Source organism: Aulonocara sp. 'chitande type north' Nkhata Bay, linkage group LG1 (assembly GCF_057382095.1).
Source record: "Aulonocara sp. 'chitande type north' Nkhata Bay isolate Kocher_YH1m ecotype deep benthic linkage group LG1, A_spYH_male_GT1.1, whole genome shotgun sequence".
Classification (NCBI taxonomy): Eukaryota; Metazoa; Chordata; class Actinopteri; order Cichliformes; family Cichlidae; genus Aulonocara; species Aulonocara sp. 'chitande type north' Nkhata Bay.
Window position 1 is genome coordinate 1981741 of NC_141344.1, and position 18661 is coordinate 2000401.

At 45.6% G+C, this 18661-nt stretch overlaps 1 protein-coding gene across 3 annotated transcripts in view; it reads left to right on the top strand.

Annotated features, from left to right (window-relative positions):
* The window catches only part of adamtsl3 (ADAMTS-like 3), a 210193-nt gene that overhangs the window by 42736 nt on the left and 148796 nt on the right, over positions 1-18661 (top strand). The gene's annotated exons all lie outside the window — the stretch shown is intronic.

Genomic DNA, 18661 nt, shown 5'->3' on the forward strand with positions numbered 1-18661 from the left:
CTGCAGCAGAACCAGGCTCAGGGAGGGGCGGGGCCATCTGAGAAGAGGAAGACAGGATGAAACAGATTATTATGAACTGGGAATCATGCAAAGCTACTCTGGTAGAATCCCAGAATGACGCTCACATGGAAGCGCTGGTAGACAGAAACGTCATGCAGATGTTGTCATCGCGACCTGATTAACCGCACGCTCACGGCAGCAGCAGGTGGAGGTGTGATCTCCGCCCTGAGCTGTGCTTCCAAACTGGCCGCCTGCTCCTGCCTCTGCTTCACCAGTGGGACGTGAAAGACGGCGCTAATGTGCGGGCGGGGTCCGTGCTGGAGGCGCAGCTCAAACATCACGATCTGCACTTCTTCTCCTTGTGAGTGTGAAAGTGTAGATTCACCTTCAGATGCATCGATCGGTTGCTGAGGAATATTTTTCTTGTCAGGTTTATTTTTTCTGTTTTAAAGTCAGACTGTAAGTGCAGCGAGTGCTCATCGTTCACACTCCAGAAAAACAGCCACACAAACACAAAGTCATTCCAGCTGTTTTCATTCGACTGGACTCATTAAGAGACTTTATGGAGTTTTTATACATTTGATGCTCTTGCCTCATGGCTGATATTGTCCTGTTAGTTTGATATTCAGCGGAGCATCTTTGAACGGATCGGCGTTCCTCTGACAGAAAAATAAAAAGCTTGACATTTGCACATCCAATCAGGATCCAATCATAATCAGAAACTTTATTAATACCTGCTGATAAGATGGGATGATTATTCACATGCAGCCATGAATGGGCTGTAAGGTATGAAAGTGGCAGCACAGGTTGATAAATGTCGGGGTGTCTTTTCCTGATGCTGTTCCAGTGGCCTGTGTTCAAATGAAACATGGCCAGTTTCTAATAATGAGGTCAGCATATGTGCGAGTAATCCCAGTGAGCCAGAGGCTGCAGTCTAAACACTCTGCATGAGGTCACAGAGAGGGGACCTTTTGTTTGTGAGGAGCGGCCAATGAGAGGACAGTTGTCTGAAAGTAGGAGGAGCTAAAATGGCTAGTTTCAGATGGAGGGGCTGCAGCAAGGCCCGGTGTAAGATAAATTATTTTGAACTGCAGAATGTTTTAGAAAATCCTGCGATTACACAGAGTGTGTGTGTGCGTGTGTGTGTCTGTCTGTGTGCGTGTTCACTGGCGGTTGTTTGCTGTAAATCTGTAAATGTAATGCGAATGTTCCTGGATCTCCTTATCGCCCACCCTGGCGAAGCAGCCTCTCACGCTGAGTCATATTAAAAAGCGAGCCAGCGAGAACACCAAATTAAATTGCATTCTGTGTCTCTGCTGTCACAGAAGGAGTTGACTCAGAGCTGGCTGCATCTCTCTGGGCTCGCGTTCATCATTCCTTTAGGTAAGATTGGCCCCAGCTTTTATAAACGCGCTGTCAACGCTCGGCGTGTAGGAAAGCCCGGAGACGTTGACATGTCGGACTCTCAGCTGCGACGCCGGCTCGTGCCTGTCGTCCGACACGGGCCCGAACCAAGAAAGGAGAAACGACGCAGGTTGGACGAATGACAGCCGGACAGAGAAGCAACAGTTTCAGCCTCTTTCTCTCTCTGCGGCCGACTTATCCTGCTGCTGCTTCATCGGCGTCTCTTTTATATTCGCTGCACTATTCTTCTCTGGCTCCGCCTCTTTTAACGCCATCTCCTGTTGCAGGAGGCAAAATATCAAAGAGCAACAGTGTCTTAACTCGTGTTTTATTGTGCCGCCTTGATGCATTAGCAGGAGTACGCGGGAATGAAAAAACAGTCTGTTGTGGGAGCAGCGTTCAGTCATTATGCTTTACCTGCAGTGGAGGGCGTGAGACGCTCGCTGACTAATAATGCTATCATTTCCCTCAGGTCTCTCTACAATGCAGCCCCGCTGCCTCGTGCACACATAAATCTGCAGTTATACAAGCCCCCGGCTCGGCTGCATTTCAATGTAGGCGTTCGCTTCTGTGCCGCCTGCTGAAATGGATTTGAAAAGATGGATGAAGGTGAGCTGAAGATCAATGGCGGCCTGTGAGAAGCCCAGAGACGAAAGTGGAGCAGGTCTGAGGTGTGCTGGACTGGAACCCAACCATCAACACGGTCCATGACGAAGCTGAGCTCCGTTGCTCGTTCCGTGTCAGGTTTCAACTTTAACTTCAGTGGCAGTGCACACCGACGGCTTTCTGGGCAACGTAGCAGCTCTGAAAGCAACAGGTGACACGTTCTCACCTTCTACTGTTTCACAGGACTGCTTCGCTGCACATCCAGCACACCCGCAGCAACGTTAGCCGCCATTTAGAGTCACGTTTGTGTCCACCTGATGAGTGGACGTCCCATAATTCCTCTCCTCTTACCTCTTAACCTGCTGCTCATCCTCCAGTCTTATATTGTTCGTGGGATTTCTCACACCAAAGGCTAACAGAGAACTTTGAAAGTTCCGACTTGGCGAGAGACAGACAGTAAAGATGCGTTGAGCGTGCCAGCGCATCAGTGACGATTACACCGGCACACCAGCATCAGTTTAGTGAAAGCTGTGGTGTGTTTGCAGCCTCTCTGCTTCAGGATTTCAGAGTCTTTAAGTTAATCATAGAAATTAACTCAGGTTTGATTTACACGTGCTAAATAATTACAGAGCTAAATATGTTGATGCAACTTGTGTTTGCTGCTGGTGTTAATTTATTTTCAGTGTCAGGCGAAGATGCTATCAGAGCGAGAGCTGCGCGTCTCTCAGAGAAGCTCAGCCTCGTATATTTCTGGCTTCCCGAACGGGACGGGCGGGGGGTGGATAGTTGCCATGGCACAGACAAACATGGCTGTAATACGTCCGTGTAACTTCGCTGTAATGTGTGAATGTGTTACAGCCAAGTTACTTTTTACTTAGCTGAAGGGTTTGTTGCATCTCAGGGTTTTAGGTCTACGATACAAAGTGTGGACAGCACAAAACCATCACACACACACACACACACAGACAGACACACACACACACACACACACACACACACACAGACACAGAGACACAGACACAGACACACACACACACAGACACACACACACAGACAGACACAGACACAGACACACACAGACACAGACACACACACACACAGACACACACACACAGACAGACACAGACACAGACACACACAGACAGACACACAGACACACACAGACACACACACACACAGACACACACACACAGACACACACACACACACACACAGACACAGACACACACAGACACAGACACACAGACACAGACACACACAGACACACACACACACAGACACACACACACACACAGACACACACACACACACACACACACACACACACACAGACACAGACACACACACACACAGACACACACACACACAGACACACACACACACACACACAGACACACACACACACAGACACACACACACAGACAGACACAGACACAGACACACACAGACACAGACACAGACAGACACACACACAGACACAGACACACACACACACACACAGACACACACACAGACACAGACACACACACACACACACACAGACACACACACACACACACACAGACACACACACACACACACAGACACACACACACACACACAGCAGTACTTCTCTCTGATATCAGACTTTAGACAGAAGATGATTAATTTTGTGTAACAACAGCCGTTAACGTGACTCAGGCTCTCTGACTGCTGCCCACAGATGTCTGTGAGTCACTTTCTTTTCTTTCAGTAACATCTGAATCGCTCCGGCTCAATTAATAATCTTTGGTTTTCTTCTACAAATCCTACAGTTGAGCTTTTATACACAGCTTTTCTCTGTGTCCAGCCTTCAGCAGCCCACACCGTTTCCACCAGCATCTGTCAGCGCTTCATCTTTACATCCCAACTTGTTGATTCTGTTTCATCTCCTGGATCTGAACGTTTGTTTTTCCTTTTGTTTTTTCGTGCTCACGCTCTGTTATTTCTCCTAGAGGATCACCGACTTCCCTCTCAGGTCTGCTTGTTTGTGCTGCTGTTGGTCAATTATTAAAGTGAACTTGCTGCATCTTTGAGATCATTGTTAGCAAATCAAAGTAAAACTTTTCACTCCCATCGCTTCATTCTATTTTTTTTACACTCCCTCATGTCCATTTGAAGGGTTTCAGGAATCTGCCTCCACACGTTTGTGACATGATATTGATCTGTTTATTGTTCCTTCTATTGAGAGATGATATCTCTGCAGATTTTAAATTCATCAGTGAGAGAAAAGTTGCTGGAAATGCACCGGTGGGATCGATGTGCTGAACCGGCCAGTCAGAGGCTCTGCATCAACCTGACGTGTAGTTTCTGGGCTGGTGCATGTCAGGTTACACCATACGTGGTGGTGTTACTGTGGTGTTACAGCTCTTCTTTGGTAAAAAAGTGACTCTCTGATGTCCTCCTGTTCCTTTGACAGCCTCGCTTTCATCAAAGCGGGTCCTCAGGAGGTTGTTTGGGCTGTTTCTGTATGTGCCCGTCCATTAATACGACTTCATGCAGCTCAGACTTGTGCTGTGTTGAAGCTGGAGAGATTTGAAGACAACAGATCTGCAGATGGAGATGTACGTCAGGCTGCCGACCGTGTGGCGTCGTGAATCGGATCTTTGAAGAGCAGAACTGGAGTCATTACACTCATTAAAGTTCACATCAGATAATCCTAAACTAACATCTTAGAGGGTCAGAAACATCATCTGTGAATTTATGGATTACTGATTACAGTAAGTGTTTTTTTGGAGCCGGGGGTGGGGGTTTACGAGGACGCTCTGTAGAGTAAGAACACATTAGCAACACAAGAAGAGCCTCTTATGAGAACTGCTTTCTTTTTTTAAAAACTGCAAATAAAATATGACACCTGGGTCGGGTGGAGTGTCCACAGTGACAGACCAGCTGTGAGTGGATGTCCTGAAAGCGGCTTTCTAATGGTACTTAAAAGGAAAACTGTGGTTGTGGCCTAATGGCTTTCAGCTCCAGTGCTTATTTTGACACATTTTGGAAATGAAAAACCCTGCAGCCACACTGTGGTCTGTGGTGTGTGTGTGTTTCCCCTCGTCGCTGTGGGTTGCTCGTAAATGCAGCTTGCTGGTCGACGTATTGATTTATCATGATGAGATTATAACTGTGCACACACTGGAGTGCTGGTCCAGTGAAGTGTCAGTGCAGAGTGTCTCTTTGAGTTCTGTGGAGATGTGAGTGACGGATCCTCTGTGAGCTCGCCGTACGGTTCGATGCTGCAGAGCGTGGCCGGTTATGGATCAGTTCTCCACACTGTTTAAGAACATACATTGTGATGACACGAAACTTACTGTGCACGCACATCTGATTGTCTGCAGAGGACAAACGTTTAACTGACACATCCTTGACGGCAGCTAAGCCTTGAGCGTTGTTTTCAGTGGCTTCATTATTCGGTCAGCTCGGCGCTCAGGCAAACCAGATATTTTACCCATAATCTCATTCAGTCCTTCAGTTGGAAATTTGAAGTCTCATAAGTAGACAGGTGAAACGCCCCCGAGCTAAATATTGATTTAAAAGAAAAATAAATGTTAATATGGGCGAGACAGTGGCCAGTGTTAGGTGTAGATGATGATGGAAGTGTATGTGTGCGTGCTGCTGTACAGCCTACGCACGGAGAAAATAAAGCAGCTTATTATAGCTTTAGCAGTGCAGAGGCTCGTCGCTGATGAAAGGGGAGCGACGAGGTCCAGCTAACAGCTGTGACCGACAGTTTTATTTAGAAAGCACCAAATCACAGCAACAGTCATCTCACGGTGCTTCATATCATAATTTTATAGCCCCAGAACAATACAGAGAAAACCCCAACACGAGCAAGCAGTTGGCAGCAGTGGGAAGGAAAAACTCCCTCCTAACAGGAAGAAACTGCACTGCTGGATAACAAGATGCCCGAGTGAGCAAAGGAGGGGATCTACATAAGTGGGTGTTTCATAAAGGCATAAATACCTATAGGAACCTAAATCAGGTGACCAACAATGTCTCCCTCCACTCACTCCCAACTGCCTGACCCTCCCTGATCCAGGTTCTGCCCAAGATTTCTTCCTCAGAAGCAAAGCTGTCAGTTTACTGGTCGATCGATGTTCCTGTCCTCATCCATGAGCTTTGGGTAGTGACTGAAAGAATAAGGCTGCGGATTCAGTCGGGTCGCTGGGCTCTACAGGGCTCAGAGTTCAGTCACTGATACTCCACATTGAGAGGAGGCAGTTGAGATGCTTTGGGTATCTGACTATGATGCTTCCTGGACAGCTCCTGGGTGAGGTATTCTGGAGATGTCCTACTGGGAAGAAGACCCCACAGTGGGTCATGTGACAAGAGTGTCACATGACTCAGCTTGTGCTCAGTCTGTGGACTGACCTACCAGAAGCCTTGAAAGGTCAGACCTCTGCTTGGTCCACTTTCAGCCCAGGTACAGACACACATGAGGACTGGGAGGAGGTCTTTGGAGACATGCTGCTCTGCACGACTGCTCTGAGTCCTCCAAGGTCTTTATCTCATGTCAGATGTCGAGGAAATGGATAAACTGCCAGCTGTTTGAACAGCTACGCTAAGTCTTACAGCAAACTGCACTGTTCACTTCAGAGCAGTTTGCTAATATGTCTTCAAACAGACGCCATCGTAAGAATTGTTCAGTATTACACAGTCGACATCGTAGCACTTACATCCAAACCCTCCGTGTGAGGCGTTCGATCGCTGTGAAGACAGGAAGCTGCTCACAGTCACAGCCGCTGTTTTGTCAAGGAAAAGCTTCAGCAAGTCACTTTCTCTGAAACAGCAAAGTGCTGTCGTGCATTCATTAAACAAATGAGAGCACAGTGTTAATTAGTGCACTTTAGAAGTGCTCAATGAAAGTTTTCAGATGCAGATATTTTTGGCTTCTGCCTCTAAATGCCATCTGAAAAGGTCCACGTTCAGTTAACACGGATAATAAATGTGAATACTATGTTGAAGTGAAATGAATTACACGCAGGACCTCCGGTTATTTTGCAGACCTCGTCCCTGTTTAGCATCCTTCACTTTCATCCCTGCTGCTTTGGACTGCATACAAAGAGCTCACATCCAGACCTTTCCTCGTGTGGGTCACGCATGAAACTGCTCAACTGTTGAGCCTGGAAAAAGGAGGGACCGTGTAAAGGAAGAAGAAGTTGGGAATTTCTAAACAATGCTTTTGTTGAATGCTTGACATATTTACAGAATAACATTCAGTTCAGTTTTATTTACACAGCACCAAATCACAACAACAGTGTCCTCAAATTGCTTTATACTGTAAGGTCGACCCTACAATAACACATACAGAGAAAAACCCAACTATCATATGACCCCCTATGAACAAGTACTTTGGCAACAGTGGGAAGGAAAAACTTCCTTTTAACAGGAAGAAACCTCCAGCAGAACCAGGCTCAGGGAGGGGCGGGGCCATCTGCTGTGATTGGTTGGGGTGAGAGAAGAAAAACAGGATAAAACGTTTCCAGCTTTATTGTTTCGTTTCAAATCCTGGAAAGCTGTCGTCATTTTTTCTACCTCAGCCTTTCCACCTGAGAGGATTTCAGTCATGGCAGCCATTCAGCTTCATGTATTCAGTGGCTGAGATCCTTCAGGGTGAACAGGACACTCCTAAGGACATTTTACGACACCGTGGTGGCGTCTGCTATTTTCTATGCTGTGTCTGCTGGAGTGGTGGACTGGCAGAGAGGGACGGGGGGGAACTTAACAAACTGGTCAGGAGGGCCAGCTCTGTCCTGGACTGTCCGCTGAAGTCCATCGAGCAGGTTGGGGAGGATGTTGTCTAAGCTAACATCCATCCTGGACGTCACCTCCCACCCCTGCATGAGCCTGTACGAGCACTGAGCAGCTCGTTCAGCAGTGGACTTTTACACCCACAGTGTAGGACGGAGCGCTACCGCAGGTCGTTCTTACAGCAGCTGTCAGACTCTGTAATGCAGCTTAACATCCTTTGGTCATCTTACGCACCAGCTTGTTTGTTTGCTGTACATTTTATACATATCTTTGTACAATTTTTCTATACATATTCTGCACATTGTTACCTGTATATACAAACTTCAGTTGCTTATGTTTATAGGACCACCCTGTGTTTTCCTTTTATATTTTATTTTCCCGTGCTGTAAGAGCTCTGTAGCACCGAAATTTCTCATCCGTGGGATAATAAAGGTTTATTCTATTCTATTCTATTCTATTCTATTCTATTCTACGTAGTATGTACAAGTGATACGACATGTTCCACTTGCTATAATACTCTTTATAATGTTATAATATATGAGCATTGTCCCCAGAGGTGAGAGGTGATGAAGTACAAATACTTACTGTACTTAAGTAGAATTTTCAGGTATATATATTTCTGACTACTTTTTACTTCTGCTCCCCACGTTTTAAAAGACATATCTGTTTAAATAAATACCTGCTGAATCCCAGCCAACAGGTATTTATTTATCGCTGCTTGTCTCCTACATAAGAGATTCAAACTAAGTACATTCATTATTTGTATTCTCATGTGCTGATATTATTTTATTCTTATATTGATTTAGCACAAGGTTCAGTTCCCTTTGTACAAACGCAGTGAGTAGAATCGTCCTTCAGCTTTTTACTTTCGTACTTTGAGTACATTTCAGAGCCTGTACTTTATTACTTTTGCTTGAGTAAAAAAGTTGCTTCAGTACTTTTACTGGAGTATTTCTTAACACAGGTATCTGTACTTCTGCTTCAGTAAAGAACGTTGGAGATCTCCAAATCATATTTAACGTGGTGCTCATAGAGCGATGGGTGATGGAGCGTGTCCGGATTAGTGGACGGACATCAGTCCAACAGGTCCTACTGGATTAAGTCGTATCATTTACCTGCTGCTTTAATCCTTTTAAACATTTTCACGGTTGCATTTAAAAAAACCTGATTTACACCTGAATGCAGACAGAAGTCTTCAGTAGCATGATGTTCTCCCCTGTGGGTTCAATGAACATTTAAATGTGTCTCTGTTCTCGTGCTGATGTGAAAGAGTTAGGAGCTCCGCTGATACGTATTTCTGCACCTCGTTAACTTTCATCCGTCTTGTGTTTGTCTAAAGTTTCTACGTTTTCTAGCATCGGCTCTGGTGCGTTGCTCCTCAGCAGACTGCTGGACCCTCATGCATCATTCATTCATTGCTGCACTTCTTCAATCTGCAAACAACGAAAAGCTGTGCTGTCACATTGTGACTGAATCATCCACCACAGCCTGATAGTCATCCTTCTGCTGTTCTGTCGGCCTGTTTCATTCCTCTGAGCCGCCGTAATCTCCGGAGCTCTCTGTACCCGTTTCCCGGTCCTAGCTCTTCATTATGCTGGCAGGTAGTGTGGATTTCAGGGCCATTAGCTATGCGCTGTATGCCTTTTCCTAATCCTGCAGAAGAGATGCTCTAATGGCTGAAATTAGTAACGTGACACGTACAGAAGGGCACACATTAGCTCTGTGTGTGTTATTTCCTGAATCCCACAGGAAGTATTCACAAAGCAGGTAGTGTATGGACTGAGAGGCGTGCCAGCGAACAGCAGAGCCGCTCTGCTGCTGGAGCTTTCACTCCACCTTAAGCTGGAGATGCAGGAGAGCGTTTCAGCCCACGTGTTTCTGGAGTACTCGTGAAACTGCACTCCATGTTTCGTAGTTGTAGTTGAAATATCTAAATGTATTTAATAAACCTGCAGTACTGACGACTAAAGCAAAGTCAATAAAAAAAATCTATAGTTTAAAGTTTCTATATCTATAGAATAGTTCACCACACAAAGCTGTGCTGCAGCTTTACGGAGATATCTACATAACTGTGAGTCAAATACAGTGTTGTTGGTGTATCTGTTATGATTTCCCAAAGCTTACCTCTGACCCATAATATTTCATAATAATCAGAAACTAACAATAAATATACAAAAAACACACAAACTGAACTGAAAACAAAAACTATGAAATCAAGTCTTCATGCATACTCAATCATCCAGGGAAGTAAAGTGTCCAGAGTTCCTCATTAAAACAGGATACAGGGCGGGCCCACAGCTGGGGGTTTACAGTTACTGTAGACTGTATATAAAAGACAGCGGTGGCTGCTGCTATGTTAGCTGCTAATGCTAGCTAGCTCAGTTATGCTAATAGCGCTCAGTCGTTCTCAGATGTTCCCCTGTCACTACCCGATCCGTACCGGAAACCCGATCGGTACCCTGCATGCGCAAATCTTACGTCACTTCCTCTCTTTGCCAACATTGCGACATTCAATATATTTGAATGGTACGGTTAGCGCCCAGTTAGCTCCTAGCATTTCTCAACAGCTCTGCCTTCTTTTCGACTGCCCGGGACATTTAAACAATGGATAATCCGTATACAAAGAAATTCATGCTTTTCTCCTCAACAGAGAGCGTCCCCCGATTGAGCAACAGCGCCGTAAAATAAGAAGAATGGCGCCTAATTGCAGAGTTAATAATGCAGACTTTGTAATATCTCACGTGTAGATTCATCAGCCAGATGAAGTGTTTACTGACAATTGACAGTGATAGCGCACATCATCATCACTATTCCAGCAATCCTCTCCTCACAGACAAGCATAAACACACTCGACTATCGCTAAATCAGATTTAACACACGTTTGTAATGACGATAATTCAGTTTATAATAGGGTTTATTCGCTCGGTCAGCAGGTGGCGGTATCCTCGTACACTGGGGAGTAAACTGCCATTAAACGAACAGAAGAAGAAAAAAAAACATCTGCACATGCGCGGTACGGATCGGGTAGACCCGATTTGTACGGTCAGACTTTACACATGCGCAGTAAGGATCGGAGAGTCCTGATCCGTAACTTTCTTTTTATTTTTCGTTTTTGTCTACATTGTACTGAAATGCTTCATTATTGCAAACATTTTAAGATATACTTGTTATTCTTAACATCTTAACAGATACTCTGACCCGTAACTATCGTAAAACGCTACGACCGGAAGTAGAAACCTTTCGCGCATGCGGGGTACCGATCGGGTTTCCGGTACGGATCGGGTAGTGACATCCCCTAAAGTGTCGATCTGACTGCTTCATTGATAGCATTGATAGCATTGTTAGCATTGATAGCATTGTTAGCATTGATACCATTGTTAGCATTGATAGCATTGATAGCAAAGGCAGATACTGGATTGACAAACTTTGAGGGATGTAAGTGAGGTTTGTTAGGCTGTGGTGCTGCTCAGCTTTTGGCTGACTTCATGTATTTTTTCCAGAATGAATTTGAATCCAGCTTTCCTGAACCTCCTGCTGTGTGTGTTTTTGAGAGTTGGTGGTTTGTCTGCTTAGAAACCCTAAAAAACTAAAAAGCTGCTGCCGTTATGAATAATCCATCACGGTAAAATAGCTCATTTCACTGCTGTGCTTTTACTTTACAACTAATTATTGCATATATTATAGGCTGCTTGCATTTGCCGCTGGGCTTCTGGTGACGGCGCAGAGCTGAGGATAAAATAAGAAGGATGAAATATGCATGTTGCTCAGCACAGGGTAGTTTTTGCATGGTTGCGGTGTCAGTGACATTAGCTGCTTTCATAACACAGAAAGCTCTTCATACTTGTAACTTTTGCAAAACCCTCTTTTTCTGTCCTGCACTGCAGGAAGTATGAACTTTTAATTTCGTGGGTCTTTTTTTAAGTTTTGATGTGAAATGTCCAATTTTGCCATCTTAAAAAAGTTCCTACATCCACATTCGGAGCAGCACACAAAGATAGTCTAACCACATGGTGTCAGACTTTCAAAATAAAAGCTCCACGTTGGTTACAGGAAGTGTTTAGGATGCTTTAAGTATGCGCTGCTGGCACTAGTGATGTGAGGGAGGACAGCTTTGTTTCTAGAGCTACATCACAACAAGTGTCCCAAATCTCTGTGGACAAATGTGAGCAGACAGCTTCCAAATTTCAGTTTATATGTATGTGTGCCCATTGTTGAACCTCTGTGCACGCTGTGCTGATAAAGAACAGATGCTGGACGTTGCCTTGTGGTCCAAACATCAGCTGTGACATCTGGTTTTAACGCCGTCCACTGCGGTTATCTGGAATCCAGCCTGTCCGGGTTTTTAAAACCTCTGAACGAGAGGCACGCTGCTGCCCAGAGCTGCCCACACACACACACACACACACACACACACACACACACACATTCATTTCAGGCACGATCACTTGAAGGGCCATAACTGTTTACGTTTTCTCAGTCAACCACGAGGCCCGGCGCATGAAGGGCTACACTATTTGGAGAAATGAGCACACATTATGTCAGATCCTCTCTGTGTGAACATTCATCACACACAGTGTTATTGTAGCAATAAGCTGGCGGATAATGACCGCACGTTAGAGCGGAGGGCTGAGTGCTTGAAGGTGATGGAGGCTGTAGCCAGAAGGAAGCAGTGGAGCGGACACAAGAAAGGATGTGCAACGCTGGAAACCCGCAGTCTGAGCGATCTGTGCGCACACCAGCTAAAGCAATCGCCGACAGCCGCCTGCGAGTCGATCTCAGTGATCTTGGATCAAACACCTAACCTGTGAGTGATCTGGTAAAAGCCCTGATGTAACCAACTACATCACTGTTGTTCCGGGATTAGGACTGGGACACGAGGCTTTGTCGGGACAGAAACCTTCAGAGCTTCAGCAGAAGTGGAACAAAACCCCGTCCTTATGTTCCAGTGACAAAGATCCTCAGCTGTAAGACAGCAGTGAGGTTTCCATGGATAGAAAAACAACAGAGCACAAGTTTTGGTGCTTGATGCAACCAAATTTACTGAAATGAAAATGACAACAGCGGCCCATTGGTCGGCAGAAGTAGGATTTCTTTTCGCCTCCAAATGCTAAAAGAGAAAAAACCCTAAATGACGGCAAACAAGGAGCGAATGAATGTCAGACAGGAGAGCGCTGCTCTTTGACTGAGCTCCGACCCCCGTGGAGAGCAGCCTGTGAAAAGTATTTGAATTAGCAGCTGTCATAGGTCGGAGGAGTCGATAAAACCTCAGCGGGAAGCGTTTTTCCCTCCATCCATCCTTTGATTTGATTTAACAGACAGTAAAACTGTAAAAATCCTGACTGTGGAGAACATTTGTATCTGTCACTGGTGATAACTGGAAGGGTTTTAAGATTTCCTTTTTTGTTTCAGTCTCATTAATTATCGCTTCCCAAAAGGCTCGTTTAACCAACAAAATGATGTAAGATCAGGAAATCAAAGCAGCTAAATGTTCTTATTTGGGGGTTTCATGCCTGCTGCTTCACATGATGCGATGGGCGTTAAACCACACACGTGTGCCCCTCTGGGCCTCTGGGTTATATTTAGAGACCTTACAGAGGTTTTGAATGTAAAGTAATCAGATTACATTTGCCCGTAGCTCTGCATCATAAAGCATTACTGCACTAAACTCCTATTTCAAAGAGAGATAAAAACGCCAGAGCGACGTCCAGAGTTTGACACATGCTTCGAGAACGTTGTTACAGCGAACTGTCCAGAAACAGCCGTCCAGCCAGCACCACGCACAGTCTGTGACGCTAACATGCAGCGAGCACGGTGACGCTCAGGTAGAGCGACTTTGAGCAGGACTGCAGGACTCCCACCCCCGTCTCACCCACTGTAATGAGGTCGGCTCTCAAACCTAAACAGGCCTCTAACAGAGGCACCTTCTGTACGTGCTGCTTGTTAGGACGGGTGTTTGTGCACATACGTGTGCATGTGGAGAGTTTAGTGTTACGCTGTAAACTGACTGTCACACAGGGGATGATGTGGAGTAACACAAAAGAAAAGTAACCAGACGTGACACTAGTTACGTTCTTGTGAAGCGCAGCATCATCTTGTATCGCCACTGCCACTCGTCACGGGAGCTGAAGCAAATCTGCGAGAGCAGCACAGGTTCTGATTACAAACAGTTTCTTTGAAATGTCCAGTTCAGGTGAAGCTAGCAGCTACAACCGCCTGTTTCACCATCCACGCGTGAGTCACAGAGGCCACGCCCCTAATAATGCAAACTTTAAGCCTTAATACAGTCTAAGCTGAGCTGTTGTTATCTTCAAAGACAAAACCGTGTTTATTTCTGCTGTAAAGTTTTAACGTGCGCGTCTACGGGGACGGGCTCACTACCGGAGCCTCTGCTGGACGTTAGAGGAACTGCAGGTTTTTCACTTGTGAGGTGGCTGCTTGATGTCTGCTCTTCTTCTTTTATGTGACGTGTTCAAAATGTGTTATTAGTACCAGGCCCTTTTTCATGATTTTATCTCTCAGATGGAAAGATTTCTTTCATCGATCTCATCATGAGGTAATCTTGTCACTGCTGCTGAAATGCTTGTGGTGTCAAGAGGAATTACTTCACCTCTGTTTCACTGGTGTGTGTGTGTGTGTGTGTGTTTTGGGGGGGTTCTGGCTGCCCTTACGTTCCTCCAACAAATGCAACTCAATACACAGCGGTGTGAGTGTTTGTGTGGAGGTTTTCCTCCACACGCGTGTTTCTATCAGGGATTCACCAAAGAGAACAGAAGCCGTGTGGAGAAACTTCGTTGCTCTGCAGAAATCGCTAAAAATAGAAGTGTTTTTAAAATTTGTGACATATTGCACAGATATAGTTATGACTCCTTTGCTGCTTCGTTCTGCAGACAAAAGGAGATGTAAATTGCCTGCCAGGGAGCCCAACAAAGACATCAGACTCGAGTAGAAATTCCACACTGTGGTGCCTCTCCTTGTTTAAGTCGCAGCCTTGAAATAAATTAAAAGTGTCCATCTCAAACGGGTATTATTTGCTCTCCTTTCTTTGCTTTATGGCTCTCCTCGTCCAAAGCTGTTCTCCAGTAACGAATCCTGCTGTTTGAAATAGAAGTCAGAGTTTTACTCCTGCAGGTTCCATTTTCTTCACTTCTGCTCGACACTGTTGTTATGCAGAAATAAGGCGATGAGCGAGGTGATAAAGAGCTCAGGTAACAAGGTCAAATTCCTCTTCAGTGGTCGCTACAAAAAGAATCAACCCAACAACATAAAGAGGGTCAAACATTCAAACTTATGTCAGGTTTCTTTCACCAGCGGTGGGATGATTTGACAAATATGGAAATAATTAAGGGTCATGTGGATTATGAGCTTAAGCCTGTTTTCCAGCAGCTGCTTTAAAAGTTAATCCAGTCAAGCTCTCTGTTAGGAGACGTCTCTGAATACACACATGCTCATACTCAAAACTCCACTTCAGTCACTGTTTTCACCTCGCCTCTTATTCTATTATTATATCTTCATCACCGTCACCTTCGTGCATTTCTTTTACTCAAAGCTTCAGGTCAGTTTTGTAACTCATTATTATCAGGAAGTCCTAAAAACTCCCTGAAAAGCCTTCAGCTGATCCAAAATGCTGCAGCAAGAGTCCTGACAGGGACTAGAAAGAGAGCAGATTTCTCCTGTTTTGGCTTCCTGTTAAATCCAGAATTCAAAATCCTGCTCCTCACATACAAGGTCTTAAATAATCAGGCCCCATCTTATCTTAATGACCTTGTAGTACCATATCACCCTATTAGAGCACTTCGCTCTCGCTCTGCAGGCCTACTTGTTGTTCCTAGAGTATTTAAAAGTAGAATGGGAGGCAGAGCCTTCAGTTTTCAGGCCCCTCTTCTGTGGAACCAGCTTCCAGTTTGGATTCAGGAGACAGACACTATCTCTACTTTCAAGATTAGGCTTCTGTCAGAGGTTTCTTAGTTAAAGGGAGTATTTTCTTCCCACTGTCGCCACCTGCTTGCTCATAGGGGGTCATCTGGTTGTTGAGTTACCTCACAGTATAAAGTGACTTCTGGGTGCTGTTGTTGTGATTTGGTGCCCTATGAGTAAAAATGTACAGCTCATCTGTTTTCAGCCAAAACCTCAGGTTTGCTCAGTTTTACATTTTATTCCCACCCTCGGTTCTGTCTGAGAGTAGGTGATGTCATAGAGAGGGGATATCCTTATATGGTCATCTTAGGTGCATCTAAGATCCTCCCACCTGTGATCCAGCGTGGCATTATGACACAACAGGAAATAGTTATAAAAACTTAAACCGGTTCTATTTCCTCAGGCACCTATGCGGACAACTAAGAAAAGGCTTTGAAAAAACGTTAGCTGTGCATTAAACCCTGAACTGTCTCTCTGAGGCTAACTGGGGTGTTTTTATTATAATAAAACTATAATAGAAGCTCGATGACGTTCAGGTGGGAGGCCGACCTTTTTATTTCAGCGAGCATGGAAGAAATCAGCCGATGTGCTTTTGTCTGTTTGAAGGCCCTCCGTGTGCTTTCACTCCTCGCAGGGCTGCAGGTTGTGCCAGAGTCATATATCAGGTTTAAACCTCCTGTTTGTTTTCCACCGCTCCCCCTCTCCCCTCCCCCTTGACCCGGGGTCGGGGAACAGTTGGTTTTCCTTCCAGCCAGTTGGACGTTGATCAAATTAAACAGGCCGGTGATTGGAAGAAGGTTCGCCGGGCTGGCGTGTCTTTCTGTCCAGGCGTGGATGAGGACACCTCTGTCCACAGTAACCCCCACCCGAACCCAGACGAGGCCTGGTTGTAGCATGTGCGCGCGCACACACACACACACACACACACACACACACACACACACACACTGTGAATCAGTCACTTTTATTGGGGGGGGTTAAAATGGATTAGCACTGTGGTGTTTGCTACAAAAAGGAGCCATGCATAGATTTTCTGCTGCTACGTCCTCCTGGGAAAAGCCTCTCTGACCTTCTGTGGTCCAAGGAGCCGCTTTCGTCTCAGCGCCGCATCCTGCCAACAAATCTTGGTCCAAACGGCCTCGTCCAACACGTCCTGCAGAACACAGAGTCAGAGGAAAGTAAAGGCATGAACCCAAAGTAAGGAGGTCAGCGCGCTGTTGATCTTTGCCTGTGTGCCTGTGCTTTATCTCCAACATCTGCCCTCCTGATTGGATTTGGCAACGTGCTTCTGATTGGCTGAACTTCTCATGCGACTGCATTTCATTTTCTCCTGCAGACTCTGCTGTCCGGTGCATTGAATTGATGAAAGTGGTAAACAAGATTTCTGCAGGGCACGGCACGGAGAGATCCATGCCCGAAGAAAACATTTGCTGATTCCACAGCGAGCGCCAGAGCCGAGGAATGCCATCACTGCTGTTTGTTTGTCTGTTTGTCAGGAAGATTGTGTAACCGCAACCAAGCTGATTTTCATCAAGCTAGATCGAGAGTTGGAGGAAAGCAAGAACCTGGGGTGGCTTAAAACGGGGATCGTGTTGGTCTCTGCAGTCGTGGCGTCTCTTATCCTAAACTCTGAAATCAATACATGATAAAAAAGAGGAGGATGAAGGCGAGCTCTGCACACACTCATGAGGGCAACTCTCAGACCCTACTCCCAGTCTGTGGATGCAGACGTGGCGCTGAAAAAGCCTATATGTGTGGAAGTCCGAGCCGAGATTTCCAGCTTACTCTGTGAGCAAACATCAGGCTCTGTTTAAAGTGTGACAGCTGTGTCTCCAGCTGTGACCAAACAGGAGTTTCCAGGGTCCTTGTGTCCAATCATTGCTGGACACATCATGATGGCTAATCTCACGCACAGGGCTGGTGAACTGTTCCCCGTCAATGCCGGGTTCTCTTTTATATTCTCATGATTTGAAGGAGCTGATAAGACCATCCTGTGCATCATCAGTCCCTCCTCATCACCTGCACGCCTGGAAATGTTGTCGATTTCCCAGAAATGAAATTCATTTTGCAGAGCAGCTGAGAGGAGATATTTTCAGCGTAGAGGCGATGTGCCAGGGCGTCGTCCTCCAGTGTGAAGTTCTGCTGTAATGTGCTGAGGTGTCTGTTGGAGATCATCTGCAGCAAACAACCTGTGCCTCATGCAGACTGCATGCACACAGTGCATTAAAGAGGAGCAGGCGTTGCTCAGCTTTTGCCCTGCGGAGCAGATTCAGCTTCAGATTTATTCCCCTGTAAAAAAGAAATTTAACTTGAAAAAGTCACCGCGGCGGCGCAAGCATGCAGAAAGTGGTCAAAACTGAAGCAGTGTGGAGCAAAAAACAGAAGCAGGGCAGTGTAAGTGATTATGGTATAAAAATAAAAGCATATGGCAAACTTTCTGATGCACTTAAATCACAAACAGGCCGAGCACAAACCCAGGAAGTCCACCGTGTTTAGATCTGTGTTTCACCTCGTTCCTCGCAGCCTTAATTTTAATTAGCAGCAGCTGATGCGAGCTACCTGCAACGGCGACTGTCGTTTTAATGTAACAATCGTCTGCTAACAGCGAGAAGCTGCTGCTGAGATCTGATAAGCAGAGGCTGTGCCCGGTGTCAGGAGGACGTCAGCCGGTGCGACCTGCTGTCCAGCTGTGAAGCAGGAAGGTTATTCACAGACGCGCTGATGGACAAAACAGTTCTCTGTTAATACGCTGTGATGATTGCCTGCAGGATACCAAAATAAAGCAGTAAAAATACAAATAAAGCTGCCTGCGACATATTTATCATGTTCTTTTTCTGCCAGCATCACATTAATGGAGTTTGTTGGCACTCGAAACCAACAGTTTTAATTTTAAAAGGTGACGGAGCTCATTATCACATGAAGCAACGTGCAAAAATGTTTCCACTGACAGTTTCAGACGGCAGCGTTTGTGCTC